Source organism: Hordeum vulgare, chromosome 6H (genome assembly GCF_904849725.1).
Source record: "Hordeum vulgare subsp. vulgare chromosome 6H, MorexV3_pseudomolecules_assembly, whole genome shotgun sequence".
Taxonomy (NCBI): Eukaryota; Viridiplantae; Streptophyta; class Magnoliopsida; order Poales; family Poaceae; genus Hordeum; species Hordeum vulgare.
The window spans coordinates 357331206-357353438 of record NC_058523.1 but is presented as its reverse complement, the minus strand read 5'-3'; positions in this window follow the sequence as shown (position 1 = coordinate 357353438).

The following is a 22233-nucleotide window of genomic DNA, read 5'->3' as shown; positions in this document are numbered from 1 at the left end:
TGACCAGAGAGGTAATGAGTAGCATCAAGGATCTGAACATATAATATTCCACCAAGTAATCCAACTAGCATCAACTACAAAGAGTAATTAACACTACTAGCAACCTTACAAGTACCAATCGGAGTCGCGAGACAGAGATTGGTTACAAGAGATGAACTAGGGTTTGGAGATGAGATGGTGCTGATGAAGATGTTGATGGTGATGAGTCCCCTCCAATGAGAGGAGTGTTGGTGATGATGATGGCAACGATTTCCCCCTCCGGGAGGGAAGTTTCCCCGGAAGGACGACCTTGCCGGAGCTCAAGATTGGTTGTGCTCAAGTTCTGCCTCGTGGCGGCGGCGATTCCTCCTGAAAGCCTCCTCCTAATTTTTTCTGGAACGAAACCCTTCTTGTAGGAAAAGAGGGGGGCCAGAGGGCCACCAGGGTGCCCACAAGCCCCCTAGGCGTGGCCAGGGGGGAGGCCGCGCCTAGCAGGCTTGTGGCCTCCTGCTGGCTCCCCTCTGGTACTTCTTCGGCCCAGTATTTTTTATAAATTCCAAAATAAATCCTCGTTGATTTTCACGGCATTTGGAGTTGCGCTGAATAGGTATCTCAAACTTGCTCCTTTTTCAGGCTAGAATTCCAGCTGCCGGCATTCTCCCTCTTCACGTAAACCTTGCAAAATAAGAGAAAAGGCATAATAATTGTACCGTGAAGTGTAATAACAGCCCATAAAGCGATGAATATCAACATGAAAGCATGATGCAAAATGGACGTATCAAATCCCCCAAGCTTAGACCTCGCTTGTCCTCAAGCGGAAGCCGGGATCAATAAAGATGCCCACATGTTTAGAGAAAGAGGTGTCGACAAAATAAGATACGAACATGCAGGCATCATGATCATAGTCAGAACAGCAATACCATCATATAATCTCTTATGCTAAAGTGATAGTTCCTTCACAAATTAAAGTATGGATCAATAGCCTTACCGAGAATTAACAACTGATAGCCTTTAGTCATTGAAGCAATTGCAATTTAGCACAACATCGGAAAGAGTCAAGTAAGAGCTTGTAAAGCAAATCCACATACTCAATCATCCTTTTGTCTTCTACAATTGCTACAACTCACGTGGTACTCATGAGATCAAAGTTTTAGTCGGACACAAAGAAACATCGGGGCTTATAGTTTCGCCTCCCAACCATTTACCTCAAGGGTAATGTCAACAACAATAATTCATGAATACTTACCTCCAAGTTGACATATGAATATAGACCTTTCCCTAGCATCTGACGTTAGCCAAGAAAAAGGAGAAATAAGGAACTGGTGTAGATCACCATGACTCTTTCAAGGGCAAAAAGTAAAGGTACAAGATAGGCCCTTCGCCGAGGGAAGCAGAGGTTGTCATGCGCTTTTGAGGTTTGGATGTGCGACCTCTTAGTGTGAAGGAACGTCACTTTATATTGCCTTATGTGATAAAGAACTTTATTATGCAGTCTGTCGCTTTTATGTCTTCCTCATCACAGGTTCATACAAAGCTTATTTTCCACACACTAATAGATCATACAAATTAAGGGAGCAATTTTTATTGCTTTCACCGATGACAACTTACTTGAGGGATCTTAGTCAATCCATAGGTAGGTATGGTGGACTCTCATGGCAAAACTGGGTTGAAGGTTTATGGATGCACAAGTAGTATCTCTACTTAGTCTAGAAGCTTTTGCTAAAATGGGGTGGAAGCAATCATCATATGTTTAGGGATCTCTAGTCATATAATCATTGTTCGGAACCAAGCAAGCATAATTCATTATGTTGTCTTCCTTGTCCAACATCTACTTCTAAGCATGTAATAGTTTAGTGAGTGTTCACAATCAAAGATGGTGTCAAAGATGATATATTTATATGTGAACCTCTCCTTCTTTATCACTTCCTATTAATTGCAACAATGACCAAGGTCTACGTTTGTCTACCCTCAACAAGTTTCAATCAACATTCTTTTTATATGTGAAGCCATTGATACGTCTCCAACGTATCTATAATTTTTGATGGTTCCATGCTATTATCTTGTCAAACTTTGGATGTTTTGTATGCCTTTTATATATGTTTTGGGACTAACTTATTAACTCAGTGCCAAGTGTCAGTTCCTAATTTTTCCGTGTTTTTGACCCTTTTCAGAGGAGGATTTCAAACGGTGTCCAAACGGAATAAAACTTTCAAAAAGATTTCTCTGGAACAGAAGATACGCACGAGACTTGAGAACCAAGGTAGGGGCCACCAGGGGACCCCACAAGCCCCCTAGGCGCGGCCAGGGGGGCCGCGCCTAGCAGGCTTGTGGGCCCCCTGTGGCTCGTTTGCCCTACCTCTTCCGCCTATAAATTCAGAAAATTTCCAAAACTGCGCAAGAGATCCACGAAAATACTTTTCCGCCGCCGCAAGCTTCTGTCTCGGCAAGATCCCATCTGGAGCATGTTCTGGTGCCCTGCCGGAGGGGGATTCGGATACGGAGGGCTTCTTCATCAACACCATGACCTCTCCGATGATGCGTGAGCAGTTCACCATAGACCTTCGGGTCCATAGCTAGTAGCTAGATGGCTTCTTCTCTCTCTTCGATCTTCAATACAAAGTTCTCCATGATCTTCATGGAGATCTATCCGATGTAATCTTCTTTTGCGGTGTGTTTGTCAAGATCCGATGAATTGTGGATTTATGATCAGATTATCTATGAATCTTATTTGAGTTTCTTACGATCTCTGATATGCATGATTTCATATCCTTGTAATTCTCTTCGAGTTGTGGGTTTTGTTTGGCCAACTTGATCTATGATTCTTGCAATGGGAGAAGTGCTTGGTTTTGGGTTCATACCATGCGGTGACCTCACCCAGTGACAGAAGGGGTAGCAAGGCACGCATCATGTTGTTGCCATCAATGGTAAAAAGATGGGGTTTTCATCATTGGTTTGAGTTTATTCCACTACATCATGTCATCTTGCTTAAAGCGTTACTCTGTTCGTCATGAACTCAATACACTAGATGTATGCTGGATAGCTGTCGATGTGTGGAGTAATAGTAGTAGATGCAGAAAGTATCGGTCTACTTGTCTTGGACGTGATGCCTATATGTATGATCATTGCCTTAGATATCGTCATGACTTTGCACGGGTCTATCAATTGCTCGACAGTAATTTGTTCACCCACCGTATTATTTGCTATTTTGAGAGAAGCCTCTAGTGAACACTATGGCCCCCGGGTCTACTGCACATCATATTTTCAGCCTTACGCTTTTACTTCGTTGCACTTTCCGCCTTTAGATCTCACTTTGCAATCAATCTTGAAGGCATTGACAACCCCTTTATAGCGTTGGGTGCAAGCTCTTTTGTGTTTGCGCAGGTACTCTGGACTTGGCGTGATTCTCCTACTGGATTGATACCTTGGTTCTCAAGCTGAGGAAAATACTTACTGCTCCTGTGCTGCATCGCCCTTTCCTCTTCAACGGGAAAACCAACGCAAGCTCAAGAGGCAGCAGAAGGATTTCTGTTGCCGTAGCAGAAGAATTTCTGGCACCGTTGCCGGGGATGATCAAGTCAAGAACTCATCCAAGTAAGTGTCGCAAACTCATCTCTTGCATTTACTTTTTTGCCTCTCGTTTTCCTCTCCCCCACTTCTGAAAAACAAAAATTTACAAAAAAAAAATCCATTTCTTCGTCTGCCTTTTTCTCTCGCTTGCTTTCTGTTCGCTTGTGTGCTTGCTTGCTGAAGTCACCATGACTGAAAACACCAAATTTTGTGACTTCTCGAATACTAATAATAATGCTTTTATTAGTACTCCGATTGCTCCCGCCACTAGTGCGAAATCATACGAAATCAATGTTCCTTTGTTGAATCTTGTTATGAAGGAGCAATTCTCCGGCCTTCCTAGTGAAGATGCCGCATCCCATCTTAATACTTTCATTGAGCTTTGCGATATGCAAAAGAAGAAAGATATGGATAATGATGTGATTAAATTGAAGGGTTTTCCTTTCTCGTTGCGGGATCGAGCAAAAACTTGGTTTTCGTCTTTGCCCAAAAACAATATTGATTCTTGGAATAAGTGCAAAGATGCTTATATATCCAAGTATTTCCTGCCGGCTAAGATTATTTCTCTCTGTAATGATATCATGAATTTTAAGTAACTTGATCATAAACATGTTGCACAATCTTGGGAGAGAATGAAATTGATGATTAGAAATTGTCCCGCTCATGGCTTGAGTCTTTGGATGATTATACAAATCTTTTACGCTAGCTTGAATTTCGCTTCTTGAAATATCTTGGACTCCGCCTCAGGTGGAACGTTCATGGAAATCACGTTAGGAGAAGCCACAAAACTCCTAGACAATATCATGACGAACTACTCTCAGTGGCACACTGAAAGGTCACCTACCAGTAAGAAGGTACACGCTATAGAAGAAATTAACTCGTTGAGTGCTAAGATGGATGATTTAATGAATTTGGTTGCTAGTAGAAGTGCTCCTTTAGATCCTAATGACATGCCCTTGTCTTCCTTGATTGATAGTAGCAACGCTAGCTTGGACGTTAATTTTGTTGATAGGAATAATTTTGGCAACAACAATGCTTTTAGAGGAAACTATGTTCATAGGCCTTTTCCTAGTAACCCCTCTAATAACTTTGGCGACTCCTACAACAATACTCATGGAAATTACAATAGATTACCCTCTAATCTAGAGAGTAATATCAAAGAGTTTATCAACTCGCAAAAGATTTTCAATGCGTCCATAGAGGAAAAACTACTCAAAATTAACGATTTGGCTAGGAGCGTTGATAGAATGTCTAGTGATATTCATGAGTTGAAAGTTAGATGTGCTCCTCCCAAGATCAATATGGATAAAACTTTGAAAGCTATGTGTGTTTCCATGAGTGAGAGCAAAGAAAGAACCGCCCAAATTGGTGCTAGACATGAATGGCTTAAAAAGGCGTGTTCTCGTGTTAAGAATCACGAAGATCTTAAAGTGCTTGGTGTGACTCCCATTGTATCTTTGTTTTCTAGGGTCAAATCTAATGATGATGGGGCTGGATATGAATCCACTTTGGTTGAAAAACGCGCCAATGATTCAGAGTCCATTTATCTTGATGCTAAAAGCATTAAAAGTGGAGTAGAAGATATTAAAACCTTGAGTAGTAATGAAACTACTACTTTGGATTTCAAGGAATTCAATTATGATAGTTGCTCCTTGATTGAATGCATTTCCTTGATGCAATACATACTAAACTCTCCACACGCTTATAGCCAAAACAAGGCCTTTATAGATCATATCGTCGATGCTATGATAAAATCTCTTGAAGAGATACTTGAATTGGAAGTTTCTATCCCTAGAAAGCTTCATGATGAGTGGGAACCTACTATCAAAATCAAAATCAAAAACAATGAATGCAATGCTTTGTGTGATTTGGGTGCTAGTGTTTCCGTGATTCCAAAGTCTTTATGTGATGTTCTGGGTCTTAATGAGATTCAGAAGTGTTCTCTTAATTTGCATCTTGCGGAATCTACTGTCAAGAAACCCATGGGAAAGATCAATGATGCTTTTATTATTGCAAATAGGAACTATGTACCGATGGATTTCATTGTGCTTGACATTGATTGCAATCCTACATGCCCTATCATTCTTGATAGACCTTTCCTAAGGACTATCAGTGCTATCATCGATATGAAGGAAGGGAATATTAGATTTCAATTTCCTTTAAAGAAGGGCATGGAGCAGTTTCCTAGAAATAAAATAAGATTGCCTTATGAATCTATGATGAGGACTACTTATGGTTTGAGCACCAAAGACGACGATACACGATTCCATCACCTTATGCCTAGCTAAGGGCGTTAAACAATAGCGCTTGTTGGGAGGCAACCCAATGAATTTATATTTTTCTTTCTGTTTTGTTGCGTACGCACCATCATAATTCTGTTATGAGTGTGTCTTTTGTGTTTCTTTTTGTGCCCGAACCAAGAAAAACCTTTATGACTAGTCTTGGTGATGGTTGTTTGATCCTACTGGAAAAAGACATAAACTTTTCGCTCACGAGCTTATTTTTCATTTTTATTCAGAAAGAGCTTTTGAGTTGATTTATTTTGATGCTGGTTGATATGCCTTTTTCCCAGGCAGTCGTAATTTTTCAGAATTTTTGAGGTACCAGAAGTATACAAAGTATACAGATTGCTACAGACTCGTCTGTTTTTGACAGATTCCATTTTTTGTTGAGTTGGTTGCTTATTTTGACGAAACTATGGATAGTATCGGGGGGTACTAGCCATAAAAAGTGAGAATACAGTAATCTAACACCAATATAAATAGAAATAAAGTTTGCTACAGTACCTAAAGAGGTGGTAGTTTGTTTTCTTGTGCTAATGATATCACGAGTTTCTGTTTAAGTTTTGTGTTGTGAAGTTTTCAAGTTTTGAGTGATGTTCTCATGGACAAAGGGATAAATAGTGGAAAGAGCTCAAGCTTGGGGATTCCCAAGGCATTCCAAGCCAAATTCAAGGACACCAAAAAGCCTAAGCTTGGGGATGCCCCGGGAAGGCATCCCCTCTTTCGTCTTCAATCCATCGGTAACATTACTTGGAGCTATATCTTTATTCACAACATGATATGTGTTTTGCTTGGAGCGTCTTGTATCGTAGGAGTCTTTTCTTTTTGTTGTGTCACAATCATCCTTGCTGCACACCTTTTGAGACAGACATGCACTCGTCGTGAATTTGCTAGAATACTCATTGTGCTTCACTTATATCTTTTTAAGCTAGATAATTTTGCTCTATGTGCTTCACTTAGATCTTTTAGAACACGGCGGTGCGTGACTTGGTAGTTGGTTTGTGCTATGAAAGTAGTCCCAAAGGTGATAGCTACCCAAAGCGGATACAAAAACTTCCATCTTCATGTGCATTGAGTAGAAAGAAATGTTTGATTCTTCTCAATTAGTTTTGAGACATGGATTTGGTAATATTAAGAGTTATGTTAGTAGGGCGTTGTGAATCTAGAAATACTTGTGTTAAAGGTAGTGATTCCCGTAACATGCACGTATAGTGAACCTCTATGTTAGGAAGTCGGAGCATAATTCATCTATTGATTTTCATCCTTTATGTTGCGGTCGGGATCGCGCGATGGTTAACACCTACCAACCCTTCCCCTAGGAGTATGCGTTTAGCACTTTGTTTCGATTACTAATAAAAACTTTTGCAACAAGTATGTGAGTTCTTCATGACTAAAGTGAGTCCATGGTATAGATGCACTTTCACCTTCCACCATTGCTAGCCTCTCTAGTACCGCGCAATTTTCGCCGGTGCACAAACCCACCATATGCCTTCCTCAAAACAGCCACCATACCTACCTACTGTGGCATTTTCATAGCCATTCCGAGATATATTGCCATGCAACTCCCACCGTTTCGTCTCATGACTTGTGCCGTCACTCTCGTATTGCCATTGCATGATCGTAAGATAGCTAGCGAGATGTTTCAACGTCATACGCCAAGCTAGATCATTGCACATCCCGGTACACTGCCGGAGGCATTTCCTATAGAGTCATCATCGTTCTAAGCTTTAAGCTGTGAGTAAATAAAAGTATAATGATCATCATTATTAGAGCATTGTCCCATGTGAGGAAATAAATAAATAAATAAAAAGAGGCCAAAGTTGCTCACTTAAAAAAGAAAGGCCAAAGAGCCCAAATAGAAAAAGAGAGAAGGGACAATGGTATTATCTTTTTCCACACTTGTGCTTCATAATAACACCATGTTCTTCATGATTGAGAGCCTCTTGTTTTGTCACCACCATATGCTAGTGGGAATTTTCATTATATAACTTGGCTTGTATATTCCAAGGATGGGCTTCCTAAAATTTCCCTAGGTCTTCGTGAGCAAGCAAGTTGGATGCACACCCGCTAGTTCTCCTTTTGAGCTTTCACATACTTATAGCTCTAGTGCATCCTTTGTATGACAATCCCTACTCATTAACATTGATATCTATTAATTGGCATCTCCATAGCCCTTTGATACGCCGAGTCAATGTGACCATCTCCTCCATTTTGTCTCACAACTACCACCACACTCTATTCCACCTATAGTGCTATATCCATGGCTTACGCTCATGTATTGCGTGAGAGTTGAAAAAGGTTTCAGAAAGTAAGAGTGCAAAAACAATTACTTGGCCAATATCGGGGTTGTGCATGATTTAAATTAGTTGTGTGGGAATGATGGAGCATAGCCGGACTATATGATTTTGTAGGGATAACTTTCCTTGGCCTTGTTATTTCAAAAGTTCATGATTACCTTGCTAGTTTGCTTGAAGTATTAATGTTTTCATGTCAATAGAAAACTATTGTTTTGAATCTTACGGATATGAACATTCGTGTCACATGAAAGAAGTTACAAAGGACAACTATGCTAGGTAGCATTCCATATCCAAAATTCTGTCTTTATCACTTCCCTACTCGAGAACGAGCAGGAGTTAAGCTTGGGGATGCTTGATACGTCTCCAACGTATCTATAATTTCTGATGGTTCCATGCTATTATCTTGTCAAACTTTGGATGTTTTGTATGCCTTTTATATCTTTTTTGGGACTAACTTATTAACTCAGTGCCAAGTGCTAGTTCCTTTTTTTTCCGTGTTCTTGACCCTTTTCACAGGAGGATTTTAAACAGCGTCCAAACGGAATAAAACTTCTGAAGAGATTTTTTCCGGAACAGAAGATATGCACGAGAGTTGAGAACCAAGGAAGGGGACACCAGGGGACCCCACAATCCCCCTAGGCGCGGCCAGGGGGCCCATGCCTAGCAGGCTTGTGGGCCCCGTGTGGCTCGTCTGCCCTACCTCTTCCGCCTATAAATTCAGAAAAATTCAAAAATTGCGCAAGAGATCCACGAAACTACTTTTCCTCCACCGCAAGCTTCTGTCTCCACAAGATCCCATCTGGAGCATGTTCTGGTGCCCTGCCGGACGGGGGATTCGGATACGGAGGGCTTCTTCATCAACACCATGACCTCTCTGATGATGCGTGAGTAGTTCACCATAGACCTTCGGGCCCATAGCTAGTAGCTAGATGGCTTCTTCTCTCTCTTCGATCTTCAGTACAAAATTCTCTAGGATCTTCATGGAGATCTATCCGATGTAATCTTATTTTGCGGTGTGTTTGTCGAGATCTGATGAATTGTGGATTTATGATCAGATTATCTATGAATCTTATTTGAGTCTCTTCTGATCTCTTATATGCATGTTTCATATCCTTGTAATTCTCTTCGAGTTGTGGGTTTTGTTTGGCCAACTTGATCTATGATTCTTGCAATGGCAGAAGTGCTTGGTTTTGGGTTCATACCGTGCGATGACCTCACACAATGATAGAAGGGGTAGCGAGGCACGCATCGTGTTGTTGCCATCAAGGGTAAAAAGATGGGGTTTTGATCATTGGTTTGAGTTTTCCCTCTACATCATGTCATCTTGCTTAAAGCGTTACTCTGTTCGTCATGAACTCAATACACTAAATGCATGCTGGATAGCGGTCGATGTGTGGAGTAATAGTAGTAGATGCAGAAGGTATCGGTCTACTTGTCTCGGACATGATGCCTATATGTATGATCATTGCCTTAGATATCGTCATGACTTTGCGCGGTTCTATCAATTGCTCGACAGTAATTTGTTCACCCACCGTATTATTTGCTATTTTGAGAGAAGCCTCTAGTGAACACTATGGACCCCGGGTCTACTTCACATCATATTTTCAGCCTTACACTTTTACTTCGTTGCACTTTCCGCCTACATATCTTACTTTGCAATCAATCTTGAAGGGATTGACAACCCCTTTTATAGCGTTGGGTGCAAGCTCTTTCTGTTTGCGCAGGTACTCTGCACTTGGCGCGATTCTCCTACTGGATTGATACCTTTGTTCTCAAACTAAGGGAAATACTTACTGCTCCTCTTAGGCATCGCCCTTTCGTCTTCAAGGGAAAAACCAACGCAAGCTCAAGAGGCAGCAGAAGGATTTCTGTTGCCGTAGCAGCCATCGCTTCCCATAAGATCATTACATGATATTTCATGCTTTTGTTCTTTTATCATTCTTTTGATCATGGCATGAGACAAGGCCCTTAACTAAGACACTCTTTATTATAAGGCTCACGAGCTCGAATACATCCCGCGTGACACAAAGCAAAGCTCAAGCCTAAAACACTAAGAACTTTAATCTACTAGACAAAGATAAAACCAAAAAGGATCGAACTAAGCAAAGGTAAAAGCAAAAGATGTGTTGGTGATACGATACCGGGGCAATTCCCCCAAGCTTGGCACAAGCCAAGGGGATTGCCCATACCCATGCTTAGTTGCCTTCCTTTGGAGGTGATGGTGGTGGAGTTGTTGCAACATGGGTTTGATCCTCCGTCTTCCAAGGCATAGATGCTCCATCATGGAAAGACGACCGAGTCTCCGGAATCCTCAAATCTGCAGCCAACCATATTGATTTAAATCTATACTCATACTCACAGTTTTGATTCTCCAGGTCATAGATCTAGGCTTCGAGATGATCAATTCTGTCATAGAGCCTGGAGAGGTGCTTCCCGATGTCATTGGCATCGATCTTGTGCTTGTTGGTGAACTCTGTGATCATCATGTGGTTGGCGTTGAGTTCACGCTCCACCATCTCTTGGCACTTGAAGACTAGTTGCTCCATTGCTTCGAGCCTCACCTCCACGCTTCCGGTGTTCTTGGGCCCCTCAACATCACGGATGTGCAACATCCCTGCACGCATCTCGATATATCGAGGGTGTAGCAGTACTCCCTCGAGGTAGGGATTGATGACCTTCTCGAAGAACTTGTCCTTCGGAGCTTTTGGGGATGTCATTGCGATCTAGATCTGCAGCAGAAACAGGCCCGAAATGAAAACATAGGAAATTTGCATGATACGAGGGTCAGACCTTTCAGGAGAAAATATAATGATTTTTTTCCGACCAAAAGGAGTACTCCGCAAGAAAACGGAGTCCGGGAGGCACACGAGGTGGTCACAAGCCCCCCAGGCGCGGCCAGGGGGGTGGCTCGCGCCTCGCAGGCTTGTGGTCTCCTGGTGCGCTTTCTGGACTACTTTAAATTTTTCTATTTTTTCAAAAATTCCAAAATGGAGAAAAATTCCTACTGGAAAAGTTTTGGAGTCTGTTTACTTACCAAATCACACACCTCTTCATTTTTGGAGTCTGAAACAGGCTGATAAATATCCCTTATGTACTCCTCCGGAGTTATGGTATTGATAATATTGCTTTCAACATTTATGGGTGTACCTGAGATATAATGCTTGATTCTCTACCCATTTACCACTCTCGGAAAATTACCTTCCGTGTTGTTGATCTTGATGGCACCGGAACGATATACTTCCTCAACAATGTAAGGACCTTGCCATTTAGAGAAAAGCTTGCGTGCAAAAAATCTTAAATGAGAATTATATAGCAAGACATAATCACCTACATTGAACTCACTCTTTTGTATTCTTTTATCATGCCACCTCTTAACCTTTTCTTTGAACAACTTGGCAGTCTCATATGCCTGAGTTCTCCATTCATCAAGTGAGCTAATATCAAATAACCTCTTCTCACCAGCAAGTTTGAAATCAAAGTTGAGATCTTTGATTGCCCAATAAGCCTTCTGTTCTAGCTCAAGAGGTAAATGACATGCTTTGCCGTAAACCATTTTGTACGGAGACATGCCCATGGGATTCTTATAGGCAGTTCTATAAGCCCAGAGTGCATCGTCAAGATTCTTAGACCAATTCTTTCTAGACCTGTTGACAGTATTTTGCAAAATTAGTTTAATCTCTCTATTGCTTAGCTGTACTTGACCACTGGACTGAGGATGATAGGGAGACGCAATTCTATGATTGACATCATACTTAGCAAGCGTTTTACGGAAAGCACCATGAATGAAATGTGAACCACCATCAGTCATCAGATATCTAGGGACTCCAAATCTAGGGAAAATAACTTCTTTAAGCATCCTAATAGAGGTGTTGTGATCAGCACTACTAGTTGGGATAGCTTCTACCCACTTAGTAACGTTATCAACAACAACTAGGCCATGAGTATACCCGTTGGATTTTGGAAAAGGTCCCATATAATCAAAGCCCCAAACATCAAATGGTTCAATGACAAGTGAATAATTCATAGGCATTTCCTGATGTTTACCGATATTACCTATTCTTTGACATTCGTCACAAGACAAGGCAAACTTACAAGCATCCTTGAAGAGAGTGGGCCAATAGAAACCTGATTGCAATACCTTGTGTGCAGTTCTATCTCCCGCATGGTGTCCTCCGTAGGCCTCGGAGTGACACTTCTGTAGGATCTGTCCCTGTTCATGTTCAGGAACACAACGTCTAATAACACCATCTACTCCTTCCTTATAAAGGTGAGGATCATCCCAAAAGTACTGTCTCAAATCAACGAAGAATTTCCTCTTTTGCTGATAGGTAAAACTGGGTGGTATGTATTTGGCTACGATATAGTTTGCATAATCAGCATACCACGGTGCACTACGTGAAGTATTGATGACATTCAATTGCTCATGAGGAAAACTATCATCAATAGGTTGTGGGTCATCAAGAACATTCTCCAACCTAGACAAGTTATATTCTACTGGGTTCTCAACACCCTTCCTATCAACAACATGCAAATCAAATTCTTGTAGCAAGAGAACCCATCTGATCAGTCTAGGTTTAGCGTCTTTCTTTTCATTGAGGTACTTAATAGCAGCGTGATCAGTGTGAATAGTGACTTCGGAATCAACAATGTAAGATCTGAACTTTTCACATGCAAACACGACTGCTAAAAATTCCTTTTCAGTAGTAGCATAGTTTCTTTGGGTGTTGTCTAGAGTTTTACTAGCATAGTGAATAACATTCAACTTCTTATCAACTCTTTGTCCTAGGACAGCGCCAATAGCATAATCGCTAGCATCACACATAACTTCAAAAGGTAAGTTCCAATCAGGTGGTTGAACAATAGGCGCAGTTATCAAGGCCTTCTTAAGTATTTCGAAGGCTTCCTCAGAATCATCGTCAAAAACAAAAGGAATATCCTTTTGCAATAGATTGGTAAGAGGCCTAGAAATCTTAGAGAAGTCCTTAATGAACCTTCTATAGAAACCAGCATGACCAAGGAAACTTCTTATACCCTTGATATTTGTGGGGCATGGCATTTTCTCGATCGCATCAGCCTTAGCCTTATCGACTTCAATACCTCTTTCAGAAATTTTATGTCCTAAGACGATGCCTTCATTAACCATAAAGTGGCACCTCTCCCAATTCAAGACAAGATTGGTATCTTTACATCTCTGCAAGTCTCGATCAAGGTTGCTAAGGCAATCATCAAAAGAAGACCCATAAACGGAGAAGTCATTCATGAAAACCTCAACAATCTTTTCACAAAAGTCAGAGAATATAGCCATCATACATCTTTGAAAGGTGGAAGGTGCATTACATAAGCCAAAAGGCATACGTTTGTAAGCAAAGGTACCGAAAGGGCATGTGAAAGTGGTTTTCTCCTGATTAGATTGTGCAATAGGTATTTGGGTGAAACTAGAATAACCATCTAGGAAGCAGAAGTGTGTGTGTTTAGACAGTCTTTCTAGCATTTGGTCAATAAAAGGCAAAGGGTAATGATCTTTCCTAGTGGCCTTATTCAGTTTCCTAAAATCAATCACCACCCTATAGCCAGTAATAATCTTCTGTGGGATCAATTCATCCTTATCATTAGGGACAACGGTAATACATCCCTTCTTAGGCAAGCAATGCACCGGACTTACCCAATCACTATGAGCAACAGGATAGATAATACCTGCTTCCAGGAGCTTTAGTATTTCTTTTCTTACTACCTCTTTCATCAGAGGATTTAATCTCCGTTGATGATGAGCAACTGGTTTGGAATCAGGATCGGTTTTAATCTTGTGCTGGCATAGAGTGGGACTAATGCCCTTGAGATCATCAAGAGTATATCCAATAGCAGCATGGTGCTTCCTCAGAGTTTTTAGTAACTTGTTTTCTTCATGCTCTGAGAGGCTAGCACTAATTATAACAGGATATATCTCTTTTTCATCAAGATAAGCATACTTAAGAGTATCTGGCAACTGTTTAAGCTCGAACACAGGATCACCCTATGGTGGGGGTGCATCTCCAAGTAGTTCAACAAGCAAATTATTCTTAAGGATAGGATATTGTTCTACGACAACTCTATCTACCTCATCCCTTTCATCCATATGCATATTATTTTCATGCTCAAGCAAGTGTTGCTCTAAGGGATTAGTAGGAGGCACGGCAATAGACGCTAGAGCAATAATTTCATCCTTACTGGGCAACTCTTTTTCATGAGGTTGTCTACCAAACTTGGAGAAATTGAACTCATGTGACACACCTACAAAGCCAACAGTGACGGTTTGCTTCTCATAGTCAATATGAGCATTGACAGTATTGAGGAAAGGTCTGCGAAATATGATGGGACAAAAGCTATCTTGTGTGGTAGCAAGAACGAGGAAATCAGCAGGATACTTTGTTTTACCACACAAGACTTCAACATCTCTAACAATTCCCACAGGGCATATAGTATCCCTATTGGCAAGCTGAATAGTGACATCAATGGGTTCTATCTCGACAGGTGCAATCTCGTCTTTGATTTCATCATATAAGGATCGAGGTATTGCACGAACACTAGCACCCACATCACATAGACCATGATAACAATGATCTCCTAGCTTAACAGAAACAACAGGCGTGCCAACAACAGGCCTATGTTTGTCTCTAGCATGTGGTTTAGCAATTCTAGCAGCATCTTCACAGAAGTGAATATCATGGCCATCGACATTGTCGGACAGGAGATCTTTGATGATAGCAATGCTAGGTTCAGCTCTAATTTGCTCAGGGGGTGTTGGCGTTCTAATGTAGCCTCTACGTATCACAGTTGAAGCTTTAGAATGATCCTTTATCCTAACAGGGAAATGTGATTTCTCAATGTAAGCACTAGGAACAATGGATCATTATAGGCAATGACTCTCTCTTCAACTGGATTGGATTTAACTACATTGACTTCTAAGGGAGGATGATATTTAAACCACTTATCTTTGGGGAGATCAATATGAGCAGCAAATGATTCACACAATGAAGCTACTATCTCAGAGTCAAGTACATACTTAGTGCTAAAATCAGAAAAAGTATTTGTTTCGTAAAAGGATTTAACGCAATCAAACTTGAAATTCATATCTCACTCCTTACCTTCATCAAGCTCCCAATCTTCAGAGTTGCGTTTAATTCTTTCCAATAAATTCCATTTGAAGTCAATATCTCTCTTCATAAAAGAACCGGTACAAGAAGTGTCAAGCATGGTGCGATCATCATGAGAAAGCCGAGCATAGAAGTTCTGAATGATAATTTCTCTCGAGAGCTCATGGTTGGGGCATGAATATAACATTGATCTAAGCCTCCCCCAAGCTTGAGCGATGCTTTGTCTATCACGAGGCCAAAAATTATAAATATAATTCCGATCACGATGTACTAGATGCATAGGATAAAACTTTTGATGAAATTCCAATTTCAACTGATTGTAGTTCCATGATCCAGTATCATCACATAGCCTATACCATGTCAATGATTTATCCCTCAAAGATAAGGGAAAGACCTTCTTCTTGACCTCATTCTCGGGCAAACCTGCAAGCTTAAATAAACCACAAACTTCATCTACATAGATTAGATGCAAGTCTGGATGTGATGTTCCATCTCCTGTAAAAGGATTAGCCAACAGTTTCTCAACCATACCGAAGGAAATTCATAGCAAATATTTTCAATAGGTGCAGCAGGTTGAGGAGCAACTCTTTGTGCTTCCGTTCGAGGTGAAGATACCCCGAACAAGCTCCTCAAAGGATTAGTTTCCATAGTGACAAGTGACATTAAATTTCAGCACACTATATAAATGTTTCCTTAACAAATTCCACTTACCAAAGGTGCTTCACTCCCCCATGCTACTTCTCAAACAACAATGCCAAAAGCTCACACGTTGACGGAGACTTGCTTGCGTCAGTTTTTCCCCTGAAGAGGAAAGGGTGATGCAGCACAGGAGTAGTAAGTATTTCCCTCAGTTTGAGAACCAAGGTATCAATCTAGTAGGAGAATCTCGTCAAATCCAGAGTACTTGCACAAACACAAACGAGCTTGCACCCAACGCTATGAAGGGGTTGTAAATCCCTTCAAGATTGATTGCAAAGTGAGATCTGAACGCGGAAAGTGCAACGAAGAAAAAGAGTAAGGCTGAAAATATGGTGTGGACAAGATCCGGGGGCCATAGTGTTCACTAGAGGTTTTTCTCAAAGTAGCAAATATTACGGTGGGTGAACAAATTACTGTCGAGCAATTGATAGAACCACGCAAAGTCAGGACGATATCTAAGGCAATGATCATACATATAGGCATCACATCCGAGACAAGTAGACCGATACTTTCTGCATCTACTACTATTACTCCACACATCCACCGCTATCCAGCATGCATCTAGTGTATTAAGTTCATGATGAACAGAGTAACGCCTTAAGCAAGATGACATGATGTAGAGGGATAATCTCAAACCAATGATGAAAACCCCATCTTTTTACCCTTGATGACAACAACACGATGCGTGCCTCGCTACCCCTTCTGTCACTGGGTGAGGTCACCGCATGGTATGAACCCAAAACCAAGCACTTCTCCCTTTGCAAGAATCATAGATCAAGCTAGCCAAACAAAACCCACAACTCGAAGAGAATTACAAGGATATGAAATCATGCATAAAAGAGATCAGAATAAACTCAAATAAGATTCATAGATAATCTGATCATAAATCCACAATTCATCGGATCTCGACAAACACACCTCAAAAGAAGATTAAATCGAATAGATCTCCATGAAGATCATGGAGAACTTCGTATTGAAGATCCAAGAGAGAGAAGAAGCCATCTAGCTACTAGCTATGGACCCGTAGGTCTATGGTGAACTCCTCACGCATCATCGGAGAGGTCATGGTGTTGATGAAGAAGCCCTCCGTATCCGAATCCCCCCTCCGGCAGGGCACCAGACCGTTCCCCAGATGGGATCTTGCAGAGACAGAAGCTTGCGGCGGTGGAAAAGTACTTTCGATGATCTCCTGATTTTTTTGGGAATTTATGGGAATATATAGGCGAAAGACCTAGGGCAAAGGTGGCCCAGGGAGCCCATAAGCCTGGGAGGCGCGGACCCCCCTGGCCGCGGCTAGGGGGCTTGTGGGGTCCCTGGTGGCCCCCTGCCCTGGTTCTCAAGCTCCCCGATCTTCTTCTGTTTCGGAAAAAATCTTTTTGGAAGTTTCGTTCCGTTTGGACTCCGTTTAAAATCCTCCTCTGGAAAGGGTCAAAAACACGGAAAAAAAAGGAATTGGCACTTGGCACTGAGTTAATAAGTTAGTCCCGAAAAAGATATAAAAGGCATACAAAACATCCAAAGTTTAACAAGATAATAGCATGAAACCATCAAAAATTATAGATATGTTGGAGACGTATCACCCGACAGCGGTGCCAGAAAAGAGTCTTGATGACCCACAAGTTTACGGGATCTATGTAGTCCTTTCGATAAGTAAGAGTGTCGAACCCAATGACGAGAAGAAGGATCTGACAAGTGGTTTTCAGCAAGGTAATCTCTGCAAGCACTGAAATTATTGGTAACAAGTAGTTGTGTGACAAGATGATTCGTAGCAAGTAGCAAGTAACAACGGTAAAAGAGGTGCAGCAAAGTCGCCCAATCCCTTTTATAGCAAGGGATAGGCCTGGACAAACTCTTATAGGAGGTAAAATGCTCCCGAGGACACGTAGGAAATTCTGTCAAGCTAGTTTTCATCATGTTCATATGATTCACGTTCGCTACTTTGATAATTTGATATGTGGGTGGACCGGCGCTTGGGTACTGCCCTTACTTGGACAAGCATCCCACTTATGATTAACCCCTCTCGCAAGCATCCGCAACTACGAAAGAAGAACTACGACAAAGTCTAACCATAGCATTAAACTAGTGGATCCAAATCAGCCCCTTACGAAGCAACGCATAAACTAGGGTTTAAGCTTCTGTCACTCTAGCAGCCCATCATCTACTTCATACTTCCCAATGCCTTCCTCTAGGCCCAAATAATGGTGAAGTGTTATGTAGTTGACGTTCGCATAACACCACTAGAGGAGAGACAACATACAACACATCAAAATATCGAACGAATACCAAATTCACATGACTACTTATAGCATGACTTATCCCATGTCCTCAGGAAAAAAAGTAACTACTCACAAACCATAATCATATTAATGATCAGAGAGGTAATGAGTAGCATCAAGGATCTGAACATATAATCTTCCACCAAGTAATCCAACTAGCATCAACTACAAAGAGTAATTAACACTACTAGCGACCTTACAAGTACCAATCGGAGTCGCGAGACGGAGATTGGTTACAAGAGATGAACTACGGTTTGGAGATGAGATGGTGCTGATGAATATGTTGATGGTGATGAGTCCCCTCCGATGAGAGGAGTGTTGCTGATGACGATGGCGTCGATTTCCCCCTCCGGGAGGGAAGTTTCCCCGGCAGGACGACCCTGCCGGAGCTCTAGATTGGTTCTGCTGAAGTTCCGCCTCGCGGCGGCGGCGATTCCTCCTGAAAGCCTCCTCCTAATTTTTTCTGGAACGAAACCCTTCTTGTAGGAAAAGAGGGGGGCTAGAGGGCCACCAGGATGCCCACAAGCCCCCTAGGCGCGGCCAGGGGGGAGGCCGCGCCTAGCATGCTTGTGGCCTCCTGCTGGCTCCCCTCCGGTATTTCTTTGGTCGAGTATTTTTTATAAATTCCAAAATAAATCCTCGTTGATTTTCACGGCTTTTGGAGTTGCGCCGAAAAGGTATCTCAAACTTGCTCCTTTTTCAGGCCAGAATTCCAGCTGCCGGCATTCCCCCTCTTCATGTAAACCTTGCAAAATAAGAGGAAAGGCATAAGAATTGTACCATGAAGTGTAATAACAACCCATAAAGCAATAAATATCAACATGAAAGCATGATGCAAAATGGACGTATCAAGAGCCAATCCACCAAGAGCAGGAGTAGGGTTTTATGCTTCGCAGCGGCCCAAACCTGGGTAAACTGTTGTGTTCTGTGTTCCCCTCGTCATCGAGTGAGCCCTTCATCGTTTCCATCGAGTAGTGGGATAGGCGAGAAAAAGCAGGGAGAGACCTTCATACACGCCCCAGTGTTCGAATCCATGTTATAATTGTATTGATTGGAAACTCAAATACATGTGTGGGTAGATAGACAACAAAGTTTCCCTAGTATGCATCTACTGAGCTAGCTCGTTGATCAAACATGGCTAAGGTTTCCTAGCCATAGACAGAGTTGTCATGTGATAACAGAATCACATCATTAGGAGAATAGTGTGATAAACAAGACCCAAACCTTAAGCACAACGTTTGATTCTATCGAGTTTACTGCTATTGCTTTCTGCATGTCAATGTTTCTGTTCCTATGACCTTGTGATCATGTAACTCACTGACACCGGAGGAATGCCTTGTGTGCATCGAATGTAACAACATAACTGGGTGACTGTAAGATGCTCTACAGGTATCTTCGAGGGAATGTGTGGAGTTGGCATGGATCAAGATTGGCATTTGTCACTCAGTGTGAGGAGACGTTTCTCAGGGCCCACTCGGTAATACAACATCACAATAAGCTTGCAAGCAATGTGGCTATGGATTTAGTCACGGAATCTTGTATTACAGAACGAGTAAAGAGGCTTGACTGTAACGAGATTGAACTAGGTATGGAGATACCGATGATCGAATCTCGGGCAAGCAACATACCAATGGACAAATGGAACTGCATACAAGATTAAGTGAATCCTTGACATCATTGGTTCGACCAATAAACATCTCCATCGAATGTGTGGGAACCAATATGGGCATCCAGGTCCCGCTTTTGGTTATTGACTGTAGATGTCTCTCGGTCACGTGTGCATAATTCTCGAACCCGCATGGTGTGAACACTTAACGTTCGGTAACGATATAGATATAGTTTATTTATTGTGTTGGTAACCGAAGGTTGTTCAGAGTCCTGGATGAGACCCGAACATGACAAGGAGCTTTCAAATGGTCTGGAGGTAAAGGTTGATATATAGGAAGTTCCGTTTTGGTCACCAAAAATGTCTCGGGCATCACCTATATTGTATCGGGAGTGCCGAAAGGGTTCTGGGGTCCATCGAAAATGGCCCACCACCCTCGAAGCCGCCACATGGGCTGGGTAGGGTGCACACCAGCCCCTTGTAGCCTAGATGCTCCTCAACACATAGGTGCATGCGTCTTGGCTGGTGGAGGGCAAACCCATAGGGTGGCGCCACCCTAGGTTGGGTGGCATGCCACCTCTTGGTCGTCGCCCACACTTAGGGGAAACCATACGCCGGCCGTCCTCCACCCTCCTCCTATATATATGAGAGCAGTGGGAGGCAGCAAACACACAAGTCCTTGGGTTGCACTCTCTCTCTCCTAGTACTTCTCCACCGTCTTGATCGCGACAATGCTTGGCGAAGCCGTGCCGAGATGACACCACCACCACCGCCACCATGTTGTTGGGCTGCCAGAGAATTCATCTACTACTTCATCCATGCTCACTGGATCGAGGTGGTGAGGGCGTCATCGAGTTGTACGTGTGTTGAACATGGAGGTGTCGTCCATTCGGCACTTGATCGGGACGTTCGGGATTGGATAGCAGGACGGATCATGATCTGATCACGAAGATGTTCGACTACATCAACCGCATTTATCAACGCTTACCCTTAGCTATTTACAAGGGTATGTAGATGCACTCCTCCTCTCGTAGATGTTGATCTCCATAGATTGATCTTGGTGAGCATAGTAAAATATTTGTTTCCCATGCGACGTTCCCAAACAATGGCATCATGAGCTAGGTCTATGTGTAGATAACATGTACGAGTAGAACACAAAGTGTTTGTGGGTGTTCATATTAAGATTGCTTACTTACTTAGTATTATTTTGATTCGGCGCTATTGTGGGATGAAGAGGACCGGACCAACCTTACTCGTCCACGTACGAGAGACCGGTTCCATCAACTAACATGCAACTTGTTGCATAAAGATGGTCGACGGGTGTTTGTCTCTCCCAATTTAGTTGAATTGGATTCGATAGAGGCGGTCTTCGTAGAAGATCAAATAGCAACCTAAATATCACCGTTGTGGCTTTGCATAGGTAAGAACAGTTCTTGCTAGTCACCCATAGCAGCTACGGAAAACATGCAACAACAAAGTAGATCACGTCTAACTTGTTTTAGTAGGGTATGTTGTGATATGATATGGACAAGGACATGATGAGATATATGTGATGTATGAGATTATCATGTTTTTGTATAGATTATCATGACTTGCATGTCGATGAGTACAATAACTGAAAAGAACCATAGGGTTGTCTTTAATTATTTGTGTTTTTTTGCTTTACTTGATCGCTATGAGTTAGCAATAGTGGTAGAAGCATAGTTGGCACGACAACCCCAATGGAAACACAATGATAGAGATCATGGTGTCATGCGAGTGACAATGGAGATCGTACCAATGCTTTCGAGATGGAGATCAAAATCACAAGATGATGATGGCCATATCATGTCACTATTATGATTTGCATGTGATGTTAATCCATTTATGCATCTTATTTTGCTTAAGATGGCGGTAGCATTATAAGATGATCCCTCACTAAAATTTCAAGATAAAATTGTGTTCTCCCTAAGGTTGCACCATTGCGAAGGTTCGTCGTTTCGAAGCACCACATGATAATCGGGTGCGATAGACTCTACCTTCACATACAACGGGTGTAAGGCAATTTTGCACATGCGGAACATTTGGGTTAAACTTGACGAGTCTAGCATGTACACATATGGCCTTGGAACACAGGAGACCGCAAGGCCGAACATGAGTCATATAGTAGACGTGATCAACATGGACATGTTCACCATTGAAACCACCTCATGTCACGTGATGATCGGAATTGGGTTGGTGGATTTGGATCATGTAACACTCGAATAACATGAGGGTTGTTGAGTTGAGTGGGAGTTCTTAAGTAATATGATTAATTGAAGCCATTATCATGAACATAGTCTAAGTTGTCTTTGCAAAAAAAATTTGTGATCAATGTCTTACATAGTAGCTCCCCTGAATTTTAATGCGTTCCTAGAG